Source organism: Rhinopithecus bieti, unplaced genomic scaffold, assembly GCF_001698545.2.
Source record: "Rhinopithecus bieti isolate Rb0 unplaced genomic scaffold, ASM169854v2 scaffold_9615, whole genome shotgun sequence".
NCBI lineage: Eukaryota > Metazoa > Chordata > Mammalia > Primates > Cercopithecidae > Rhinopithecus > Rhinopithecus bieti.
In genome coordinates, this window is record NW_016806325.1 from 1,778,759 (window position 1) to 1,788,589 (window position 9,831).

The 9,831-nt window shown below is 37.4% G+C and overlaps 1 pseudogene; it reads right to left on the bottom strand.

The window, feature by feature from the left end:
• Positions 1-6,715: 6,715 nt before the first annotated feature.
• Positions 6,716-7,718, bottom strand: LOC108531850 (glyceraldehyde-3-phosphate dehydrogenase pseudogene; annotated as a pseudogene).
• Positions 7,719-9,831: the final 2,113 nt, after the last annotated feature.

Genomic DNA, 9,831 nt, shown 5'->3' on the forward strand with positions numbered 1-9,831 from the left:
AAGTCTTTACTCCAGTTTGAGTTGAGTTTTGTACATGGTGTGAGATAAGAGTCTATTTTCATTCTTTTGCATGTGGGTATTCAGTTTTTCCAACACCATTTATTGAAGAGACAGTCCTTTCCTCACTGTGTGTTCTTGGCACTTTTGTTGCAAATGAGTTGGCTGGAAAAGCCTGGATTTATTTCTGGGCTCTCTATTCTGTTCCTCTTGTTGTGTCTGTTTTCATGCCTGTACCATGCTATTTTGATTACTATAGATTTGTAGACTATTTTGAATTCAGGTAGTGAATATGTGCTAATTTTCAATTAGCAGAAAGCTCAAGCAGAACACCCTGAGTATATATGAAGCAGCTCTTTATATGGTCTTCACGAGGATTGGCCTCTCATAGGACTCGGTTTTTGTATAACTCTTAGTTTTAACTACATCCTAAAGGTTCCAGAGAAAATTCTGGAGCTGAGACTTAGATATGCATTTGTACAACTTCCTTGTCTGCCAATCTAAAAGTCAATCTTACTGATAATCCCTATGTTTCTTTTACGCTTATTTCCTCTTATCACTCATTCGTAGCTAATATACTATGTATTTCACTTGCTTATGTGAACCCCATCATAGCTCCATGAACATAGCACCATGGCAGCAGGAATTATCTATTTTGTTCATTGTCATAGTCACAGTGTCAAGAAAAGTGTTTGGCACATTGCATGTGTATAATAAATAATTTTGAATAACAACCAGTCACCTTATTTTATATATCCTATTTTAGTATCTTGGCATGGTAGATATTTCATGGGTATTTTTATATTTCCAACCTTTGGAAGGAAAAAGAAAAAACACTCCATAGAAGGCAAATTGAGAGGTCTGAAAGTTTAGAAGTGACAAGCAACCTAGAAATAGCTACACAGTTTTAGTGATCAAAATCAATTTTTGTCATTAATCTGGATTTACTAACTTCTCAAAGTTATCATGTATGTAAAAGTGACTTTAATCTGCTAATACTCTGTGGTGTTCTACAAAATTGCTAAATTGCTTTTATATGAAACTGGATAAGATATAACCCTTCTCCTACCTTATATATTATTTTTTAGCCATGAACCAAATTTTTCTAGCTAAGCCAATTTAAAAAATATTAGAAATGCAAATGTATTGCCATTGTTCTAAAATGTAGTTTTAAAATTCCATTTTTCAAGGTGGGATTTGTGATTATGTGTGAGGTGCTTCATTGTCTCTCAGGTCACTTCCCAGTCAAAATCAGTCCATTTTGCCATTCCTGAGGAAGGGTCTGCTCTGTGTGACTCACAGTTACTTCCATGAATATTTATCCTGCCTGTACTGTTGGAATCACCTTGAGATCATGTACAATTAGTTAGGGTTGATAGAATTAGTAATGCTACTGGTTGTGTTACAGCGTCTATGGGTCTCAGTGAAGTGGGACCCAATCCCTTCTCCCCATGACTCTGTTTTCTGTCCCTTCTTGATTCTGCTTGCCATTTTGGGGGTGCCAATTTATTTCCTTAGTAAAAGCAACAGTAGTTATATATTAAGATACAACTATATATATATATTTTTTTCTTAAATCCACTGTTACTTTTTGTCTTTTCATTGATTAAACTTCAGGCAAAACTTATTTGGCTGTGTTGAAGAACATTTTGCAATTTTCTTTTCCCTGTGTCTTGTACACTTCATAGCATTGTGCTTGTGTGTACTGTCTTTGTAAGTTTGACTCTATTAAGTGATGATTCTTTTCATAAATCCTGTATAATACTTGATTTTCATCATTTATTTTTATTTTGTCACCTGTACTCTCTTGTCCCGAGTACAAAGAACACACATTCATCTCTCTACCTTTTTTGTTTATTGATAGTTTACACTTTCTTTGAACAATGTTTAAATGTATGTTTATTTATATTTGCTTATCCAGTCTTATAAAAAAGAATTTCACAAGTATTTAGTCCCTGCTCATCTTCTTTTGATATTCCTAATATAGTCTAGTAATGGGCTACTTGGGATATTTATTCTTCTGTATTTTAAAATTATGAATCTCAAACAGCTCTATCCACCAAAGAATCTTTTGAACTAAAAAATGCACACAGACAGACCACATTTTCGAAGGATTCAATTTCAAAATAAAGTTACTTCCTACTCAGCCCTGCGAAATGAGGTATCTTCTCTTGATAAAGTTGTGCAAATAATGAATTTCAATCATTGAAATATTCTAAAAATGTGTTATCTTGTCTAAGTAATTGCTTCTATGCCTTTAGCAATTAAAAAACATGAAAACATAAGCCTTTGTAAAAGCACATCTTTTACCTTCCATTTGAGTAATTTTATTAGTGAAGGAATTTTGTATAGGTATATATTTGTGAAACTTTTAATAAAATTGTGTTTTCTGATTATAAAATGATGTAGTTTCATTAAAACATTTATAAAGCAGAAAATACATAGAATATAAAATCATCCGTATTTTCATAGCCAACAAATCATTGTTATGTTAAAATACATATCTATAAATAATAATTTTAACAGAACTGGAATCTTATATAAGTTCATTTACTGCTTGTCTCTTAACAATAATGTATAATCTAATGGTTAGTGGAAAATTCATCATATGATGTTTTCGTTATTTAATAAATTCCTCATTCTTAGATATTTAGATTGTTTTCATATTTTTCACTGTTACGTATAATAATGTGATGAACTTTTCTGAAAATAAATAATCATATGGTTTTCTGTTAACTGCCTTACATACTTCATTTGGAGTTAAACCACTGAGTAAAAAGATGCACATCTCCTCCTACACTCTGCCTTCTCTTATGTGATTTAGTACCTTTTGTTTGCCTTAATCTCTTTCTGCAAAGTAAGAAAGTGATCTGAAAAACTAATTTATATACAGTGTTGTTAACTTGTATGTGTTTTCCTGTCCCTTTCCCTTGCTCAGCTGTCCTAGACCAATTTTGAGAAGCAGACTCCATAGACAGAGGTTTATTTGCAGGAGATTTAGTGGGGAATGTTGTCAGCAATAATACAATAAGGGGAGTGAAGGAAGGTGGTTGAGCAGGAGAGGCTGAACTCGGGTGCAATAACAGGAAGGTCTCCAGCCATCCCAAGGGGAGCTCAGTAGCTCAGAAGGCCCCTCAGAGTGTTCTTGAACTGAGACAGGTCTCTGAATCCAACTTCCTCCTGCCACTCCCATTGACCAGTCCTTAGTTTGGTATAGGATGCCTTTGGCAAGGCAGTGGACATGCTCAATACCTGGGTAAGATGACGACTTCATCCCAAAGTGGCCATCTGGGGAGTGAACCACTGGTTGTTCAGCATATCAACCTTGTAGATTTTGTGTTATCAACCAAGAAGGGGAGGGGGGGTGAAGTGTACGTCAAAACAGATGATTCTCCACTGGGAAACTCTTAGTCTTTCTTGCCTGTTACCTAAGTTGGAAAATGTATGTGAGGAAGATCTTCCTCAGATCTCCTTGGCCTCTTTCTCATAATCTTGCTCCAGAACTCAAAATGTCAATGTCCTGCTCTGTGACTCAAAACCAAACATTGTTATTTGTTGGTAAAGGGGGCGCCTAGAAGCATTTATTGACTGAGCTGTGACTTTAACAATACATTATTTTATGTATCAATGTCACCAGCTTAGAGGATTTGAGTGCATTAACAAATCCTACTGTGAAAATAACTGTAGTATTACTGATTATATAACAAGGTGAAATACTGTATTTTGACCATTAAACTATTTTTTTAAACTAGGGTGACATTTAGCAATTTACCATTTCCAGTAATCAAAATTTTATGTCACAGAAATCACATATTAAATTATCTGGAAATTTATTTCTCAGGAAGATCACCAGGGCACCAGAAAATAATAATAATTAATAACACAATTATAACAACTTGACATTTTATAAGGACAAAGTATACAGGTTAATCACTAATATTATAATTTTTTTAACAGCCATTGAACTAAATTTTGACAATTGAAAATAATTTAATTATGAACTCCTGATGATTTGCCTCCCACCTCCAAATAGGCCACCTGTCATTCTTCATGAAATATTTATTGCATGGGGACTGGGTGTGGTGGTTCACGCCTGTAATCCCAGCACTTTGGGAGCCAAGGCAGGAGGATCACTTGAGGTCAGGAGTTTGAGACTAGTCTAAGCAACAGAGTGAGATCCCCTCTCTAAAAAAATATATAATTTATTGCATAGGAAGTATTTTGGGGGGATAGTTTAATTACTGTTGTACCTGGTTGTACTTGATGAATATTCACATGTTTTCTGCTTTTTAAAATGAAAATTTAGCATCATTTAACAACACTAAAATACATCATGGAAGCATAGTTCTTTATTGCCATATTTTGGAATAGGGGTAAATAGGATGACAGTCGTTTAAAATACATTTTACTCTGTCTCTCTCACTGAATGAAAGTATGTATCCTGGACAGAATACATAAAGCAGATATTTGAGGAATCTAAAAAATAGCAGATGTAGTGGGAGGAAGACCGGAATTTGTTCATTTTTTCCTCTGGTATCTTCTGACTTAGACTCAAGGCAGCTTGAGACCTGAGAGAGCACCTTGTCATAAACACACAGCCGCAGATGCCATTTAGTTCAGACTCAAAGAGCATGAAAGTGGCCTCTTGTTAGTGACAATGGTGGCAGTGAATGCTCTCAGAGGCTTTAAATTCTGAAGGAAGAGAACTTTGATTTGAGGAAGTCTGGTCCCAAGATGGCAGAACAAACCTTCTTGCTGTTTTTCTATCTCCATCCTCCCACCACTTAGTGTGGAAGCAGCGGCAGGAAGTAGGTGGCAGAGAAAGGGGTAAATAAAGCCCCAGCTTTTTGGCTGGAAGACTGAAAAGAAGAGCTCCTAGGAACCAGTAAGTAGGAAAGAGATAGCACAGAGGGAGAAGCTTGGGAAAGGTGCCCCATGGAGTTGTTTACAAATTTCTCAGCTCTTTATATGGCCATAGTCCTCTGGTGAGGACTGATAGTAGAATAGTATGCTTTATGTCCTTATCTGGTTGGATGCAGCCTTTATTATTTATTTATTTATTCAGCAAAATATCTTGTCCTTGTTGGCAAGGTGCCCTATGAAACGTGATGGAGTCTTTTTCTAAGGCGGAGCGACTTATGTCAAAGGCTCTCTTTACATACGGGCTCCTTACTTAGTTGCTCAGCATCTCAGGCTTGCCATCTGGAAAATGGATAGAATTCTCACTATCTTCAAGAACTGTTATGAGGATTAAATGAATTAATGTACACTAAGCAACTGAAACTAACAAATGTTTCTTTCCCTGTGGCGTTTGGTTTTCAGCTTTCCTATCCATTTCTGAAGCATCAGACCCTTAGTTTTCATGTTTAGCACTCCTTTAGTCTGTCAATTTTACTAAGTTGTAGGATAATTTAGAAGCTTCCTAAGAATCACATGTTAAATAAAAAAAGAATAAAGGTCTTAAAGGAAGGAGTGCTAAGATAAAATCTATGGTAACCTGCTGCCCTTTTTCTAACTTCTGAAGAGTTGAGGTTGTCAGAAAACTAATATTTAGATATGGGCTTATCTGGTTCATAATACTCTAAACAACACTGCTACCATTATTATTATTACTAACTAAAACTACTTAGGATGTGTCAGGTATTGACATTCTACATATATTAATTGAATTCTTACAATAACTTGATAAGGTGGGTACCATTCTTATTCTAATTTTACAGAATACATAACAAAAACATCACTTTATTGCCCTAGTCTTATTATTCGTATTATTAAAAAAAAACTATTGAGTACTGGTCTTAAATTAATTATAAAGTTGGTTAATATTTGGTTATCTTTTTAGGATAAAAACTCTAGCTAAAATGAGCCTTAATATGGGCAATGCTTTTTTTCCTACTCCATAAAACAGATCAACCCTCTTTGCAGGCTTAAGGCTAAAAACCCAGAATCTAATGACTTGAGTGTTGGAGTTGCATCAAGGTTTTTACAATGTAAATTCCTTCCATTACCTTAGTTCAGGTCCTAAGCTTCTCTAGTTTAAATTATTACAATTGATTTCTTTTTATTTATCTATTTTTTTGAGATGGAGTCTCGCTCTGTCTCTCAGGCTGGAGTGCAGTGATGTGATCTCAGTTCACTGCAACCTCTGCCTCCCAGGTTCAAGCAATTCTCCTGCCTCAGCCTCCTGAGTAGCTGGGACTACAGGCACCCGCCACCACACCCAGCTAATTTTTGTATTTTTAGTAGAGACGGGGTTTCACCATGTTGGCCAAGCTGGTGGTGAACTCCTGACCTCAGGTAATCCACCTACCTTGACCTCCTAAAGTGCTGAGATTACAGGCGTGAGCCTTTGCGCCCAACCTATTACAATTGATTTCTTACTGAGCATAGCAATCTCTTCTTCATTGACTGCATCCTCCACCCTCACTGCTTGAATTATTTTTATTATTTACATGCCTGGTTTAAAAAATAATGGCTGCTCAATAAACTAGGACTTTTTTTTTTTTTTTTTTTTTTTGACTGAGCACAGGGGATTTTACTAATAGAACATGACAAGGTGGAGCTCACTAGGCCCCTCCCTTTTCAAGTGGTCTGCATGGAAATTGTGAAGAGGGGAGATCCTCAGTGTTGTGAGGTCTGAGTGTGGCAGGGACTCCCCAGCAGCTGAGGATCTCTTTCTTCCGCTTGTACTCTCACTGGGGCTGGTGGTCCGGGGGCCTTACTCCTTGGAAGCCATGTGGGCCATGAGGTCCACCACCCTGTTGCTGTAGCCAAATTTATTGTCATACCAGGAAATGAGCTTGACAAAGTGGTCTTTGAGGGTAATGCTGGCCCCAGCATCAAAGGTGGAAGACTGTGTGTCACTGTTGAAATCGGAAGAGACAATCTGGTGCTCAGTGTAGCCCAGGATGCCCTCGATAGGGTTCTCTGAAGCCTGCTTCACCACCTTCTTGATATGATATTTGGCAGCTTTTCTAGATGGCAGGTCAGGTCCACGACCAACATATTGGTGGTGGGGACACAGGAGGCCATGCCAGTGAGCTTCTTGTTCAGCTCAGGGATGACCTTGACCATTGCCTTGGCAGTGCTAGTAGATGCAGGTATGATGTTCTGGAGAGCCCTGTGACCATCAGGCCACAGTTTCCTGAAGGGGCCATCCACAGTTTTCTGGGTGGTAGTGTTGACATGGACTATCATCATGAATCTTTCCACAATACCAGAGTTGTCATGGATGACCTTGGCCAGGGGTGCTAAGCAGTTGGTGGTACAGGAGGCATTACTGATTATCTTGAGGCTGTTGTCATACTTCTCATAATTCACTTTCATCATGAACATGATGGCTTCAGTAGAGGAGGCAGAGATCATGACCCTTTTGGCTCCTCCCTGCAAGTAAGCCCCAGTCTTCTCCATGGCAGTGAAGATGCTGGTGGACTCCACAACGTACTCAGTGCCAGCATCGCCCCGTTGATTTTGGTGGGATCTTACTCCCGGAAGATGGTGATGGGATTTCTATTGATGACAAGCTTCCCGTTCTCAGCCTTGACGGTGCCATGAAACTTGCCACGGGTGGAATCATACTGGAGCATGTAGGTCAGGTAGTTGAGGTCAATGAAGGGGTCATTGATGACAACAATATGCACTTTACCAGAGTTAAAAGCAGCCCTAGTGACCAGGCACCCAGCATAGACAAATTCATTGACTCTGGCCTTCACCTTCACCATTGTGTCTCAGGGATGTGGCTGGCACTGTGCTGCACAAGAAAATGCGGCTGTCTCTAACGGGAGGAGAAGGGAGCCAAAATAGGACTTATTCTACGCTTCTAAGAACTGAATCCTGGCCTCATTTATTTCTCTAATACTGTCTCCTCTGACTGAAAGTAACAAACAGAAAGCCCCTTATCCAGTCACACAAATACAGTCATCATTCATGCCTTTGCTGCAGAATGTATCTGTCACTCTTGATTAAGTTGTGATGATAATTTTATTGTTTACTATTTATTGAGGACTTACATTGTACCAGGGTTTGTTCTAAGCCCTTTATGTGGACCTATTTTATAGATAAAAGAGCTGAAGTTTAGGGAAATAGTTTGCCCAGCATCATACATTCTGTAAGTGGGAGGATTTGAACTCCTGGCATGAGAAGATTTGAACTCCCGGCATTCTAATACAAGCCTGAGTTTTTAGCCATGATACATACTGCTACCTGCTTATTTCTCACATTGAAGAACGGAAAGGATCACACTGACACTGCAAACCTAACGTACACATCTTGTTTCCAGGAGGCAATAAGATAAATTGCATGGAAGGTCTGTTGGGAGGAATTTGGATGTTGTTACTGTCCCTTACACCGAAGGTAATTATAAAGTCTTTTGAGCCCAGAGCTTGGCAATAGTTGCCAGTGCTGATAAGCCAAAGGTGGGGTATTTTCCTTTTTCCTCTGGTTAAAGATCAATTCACTTCTTTCATGTTTTCTTTTTAGTTGATGATAAAGGAGAAGAATAAAAGGATAACAGATGTGAATACTTAATCATGTTGCTTAATATTATGGAGTGACATAAAAATATGGTTTGCTTTATCTAGACAGATGTGGTTTTATAAAATAATCATGGTCTTTTTGTTTGCCATGTAGAATAATTATGCACAAAATGGGAGTGTACATTCTGGAAAGGTCATCCCGACTTTAAAGGGTTTCTTTAGGCATTCATGATTGTCGCTTTCTGATCAGTATGGGACAAGTTGGGATACATAAAACTATTCTGTGTTAAAGGAATATTTCAAAGATTCCATGTTTAATGAAATAAAGTATTGCCTAGAAATTAGAGAGTTGTAGTTACTTGCACTAATTCATTCTGAAGTTTTGTGAATGCTCTTAAAAATCTGTAACTTTTTCTCACTTTCTTATTTCTTTTGGATATTGGGAAATATGGATTTCCAATGCACTTAGCTTATGCTCAATAGTGAGTGAAATAATTCATTTAGCATATCTATGATGACACTAAATTAGTAATTCAGGGTAGTTAAAATTGCAGTGGATGCTGAACTGATCCAAGAAACAGTTTCAACCTTGTGAACTGGTTTGGAATTAGCAGTCTATCATTAAATAGTAATTAAACATCAAAGGCTTGAAATGGCCCATTATGTGCAACAGAAAGTTTGTGAGTTAGAATAAGACACTTGAATTAATATGTATTTCATAATTTTATATAGCAATTATGTGGTGATAAACAGTATAATTATTTTATTTTTTACGAGTTCATTTTCTACATTTTATATTTTACATAGCAGTTATGGAGAAATGGCCTACTCTGTGATGACAAACAGAAGACTTTTATTATTTTTAAACTCATTTTCTAAAAAGATAACACAAAATTGATTTATTTTATTTTATTTATTTATTTTTGAGACAAGGTCTCACTCTGTTGCCCAGGCTGAAATGCAATGGCTCAATCTTGGCTCACTGCAACCTCCACCTCACAGACTCAAGTGATCGTCCCACTTCAGCCTCCCAAGTAGCTGGGACTACAGATGCACCACTATACTCAGCTAATTAATTTTTTTTTGTAGGGACAAGGTCTCACTATATTGCCCAGGCCGGTCTCAAATTCCTGGCCCCAAGTGATCCTCTCATCTTGGCCTCCCAAAGTGCTGGAATTACAGGCATGAGCCACCATGCCCGGCTAATTTTCTTTTAAATCCCTATGCAGAATGTACTTTGAATATGGATTTTGTTTTTGTAACTCATATTTGAAAATGTCTCTTTTAAAATCATACAAATATTGAAAGCATTTGAGAGTTTTAAACTAAATCAGGAATTTATTTTAACATCTGTTATTGG